At 49.3% G+C, this 2786-nt stretch overlaps 1 long non-coding RNA gene across 1 annotated transcript; it reads right to left on the bottom strand.

The window, feature by feature from the left end:
- Positions 1-668: 668 nt before the first annotated feature.
- On the bottom strand, positions 669-2786 carry LOC131905344 (uncharacterized). The gene is made up of 2 exons (XR_009377880.1): positions 1373-2786; positions 669-1267 (listed from the first exon to the last, which is right to left on the bottom strand). It is a non-coding gene; the product is annotated as an uncharacterized LOC131905344 (long non-coding RNA).

Raw genomic sequence — 2786 nt, 5'->3', positions numbered from 1 at the left:
CCTTCACAAAGACTACCCAAAGCCCTACTGTGGAGATTCATCAGCTCTCAAAGAGGCAGTCCTACTGAGCATTCATCCTAGGTGTCTTTTCTCATTCATTAGAATAGCAACTTGACCTCAAACTGCTCAGAGACACCTTCATAGGGGCAACCACTCCCATACTCCACATCATCAGTTTTGTGCCTCCAGATGCCTAGGTGATCTGAGGTGGGGAGGTAGGAGGGGAGGAGGCTGAGTTGGAGCCTGTTGAGACCGATTTGCCTCAGATTTCCATAGCTGTCTTGGTTCTACCAGCTGGGATTTCTCTACCCAGCTCCTCTTCTGTTCCAAGTCCCAGAGAGCCAGCCTCCCTGGAGGTCTGTTTCTTGCAAGTAGGTTTCAGGTGCCATGGGCCAGTTGAGTCTCAGGGCTGCTTGCTCAGAGTGATTACTAAGAGCCCATGATGCTGAGATCCCTGGAATTTTATTTGAAGGATCCTTGAGTTTCATTTAGTTTGGTATAGAGCTTGGTTTAGTCCAGAGGCATCTTGGATTCCAAACTTCACACTCATGTTCAAGAGCCTGGCTGGCTGAATGTGATGGTCATCAATACCAGGGACTGATGGGCACACTAAAACACCACCTGAAAGCTGGTCCCTGTGCAGGGGGAAATAGAAGCTCAACAGCAAATCCCTTAAAAATGTATTTATTTTTATTTCATGTATATGTGCTTGCTTGTTTGTATGTGTACCATGTATGTGCAGGTGCCCAAGGAGGCCAGGAGAAGGCTCTCTTCCTTCAGCTCTCCAGATCCCATAACTTCTTCTGTCCTTCCTGCTAAGCCATCATCTGCTTCCCAACCAAATGCGAGGATCCTTTACAGTGCAATAGATCATGAATCGGCCTCAGTTCCTACCATTGATATAAACCATCAAGTTGCCTACCAACCACCAGGACTCTCCACATAGACCTCCTTTGCCCCCATTAGAACCTGCAAGAAGTCTGAACTGAGACCTCTCAGCTGCCAGACCCAGGGTGCCCAGAACTCCATCCTCAGATTTCCTCTCTTTCTGTGGTACTGGCATCCCGATGCAAATGATCCCAGCAGGGGGTTGGGGAGAGCAGCTTGGGACACCTGTGATCCTGTGGATGAGTGGAACAAAACTGCAAAGCATGTGGACATCAGAAGCTGATAGGATGGGCTGAGAAGTCTAGATAGCTGACCACAGGCAGGGCCTCTGGAAACTTGGGTGGAGTTATGGAGAATTAAGGTAGATCACAATGAGCAACTGTAAAGAAATAAGTATACAGTCTCAGGTCAGGTAAATGCAGTAGAAGGCTGTTTCTAAATAAATGTAGGGTTTCATTCTTTAGGTTCTGTGTTTTCTACTCACATTTCCTAAGATTTCAAAAGATGCTATGGTTAGTATCACAACCCTCAGGGTGACCTGGGGAGGACACAGGAAACTGGAGGTCTCAGGCAGAGAGGGTGGCCATGTCAAGGCTGAGGCTGACTGCAGGGCCTGGTCCAGTATCAACAGAGTCTATTCTGTCCTTCTGACCCTAACTGGACACTTGGACTAACCCTGAAGTGTAGATCACAGAGGTGGAGGGAGGGAGCTCAGGATTTACTCAGGAAAGCAAGCGGGAATCCTTGCTCTTGGCCTTTCTGTTCTGTGTCACTGCTAAGGCTCTGCGTCAGGCCTAAGGCCACATGATACACATGCTCTAAGATGGCTCAGCAGGGTTGTGAAGGGACCTTGTGTTAATAGGACGACCTTTTTGGCTTGAACCATCAAGCTCTATATTTTGCATGGTCAAAGGGTCTATGGGCCCTTGAGTGGATGGGCAGAGTGGCAGGAGACAAATGCGTGGAAGGTTGAATAAAAAGATGAAGGCAAGTCCTCTATGCAGCGTCTGTCTGGGCCACTTCCCAGGTGTGTTCACTTGTTAGTTCCTAACCCTTAAAAAAGAGCAGCATGTTGAGAAGCACCTGCTCCATGGACCTAGGTCAGGAAGCAACTCCAAGACAGACCCAGAGCTCTATCAATACTCCAGTCCCACCCCGTGGGCCTTCTTGCCAATATGAGGCAGCTTAGTGTAGGAAGAGAGGAGGCTTAGAGGTGTGAAGAGGTAGAACTGGTGCTCTTTGTTTTTGAGCAGTACCTCCAATTTGCCTGAATCCCAAATACTAGGAGGAGGCTCTACTGGCCCTTGCGGGGACAGGGGTGGAGCCCCAGAACTACTCTATGAGATAAAATTTCCTCCTAGGTTTCTTAAAAAGAAATGGTCTGTTTTCCAGGACAGTGCTGGCCAGAGTGGGGAGAGACAAAAATAGCCCACAGACTGTCCACCATGAGTGAAAGAAACATCAACCATTCCCTAGAGCAGTGGGAGGGCTCAAAGACCCCCTCCCCCATGTGGTAAAGGGCTAGAGACTGAGGTAACAGAGTCGGATCCACCTGGGTTAAGCTCCCCGGTACAGCATGCTGGCTTTAAGATAGGCCCTACATAGGGCTGGTCAGGTGGTTCTCAGCATCTACCCATATCTGTGACCCAGGTGTTGGTGTGTAAGTTAGAAGAGCCAAAAACCAGTGGGAAGGTTTCTGGCTCATAAGGAAGAGAAGCCAGAAATGGACAAGCTGGCAGCTGTCTCTGAGCACATGACAGAGTCAGGGAACTTGGAGCCTGCTCTGCCTGAGAGAATCCCAGCCTGAATGGAGACTCCAGGGCCCTCTTTTTTCCTGCCAGGTTGTCCCAGAGGGAAGATGAACCCCTGGAAGCATGTGGGACCCCTCCTCAGCTTAT

The sequence above is a fragment of the Peromyscus eremicus genome, chromosome 2 (assembly GCF_949786415.1).
Source record: "Peromyscus eremicus chromosome 2, PerEre_H2_v1, whole genome shotgun sequence".
NCBI classification, from domain to species: Eukaryota; Metazoa; Chordata; class Mammalia; order Rodentia; family Cricetidae; genus Peromyscus; species Peromyscus eremicus.
This window is presented reverse-complemented; position numbering and strand designations above follow the sequence as displayed.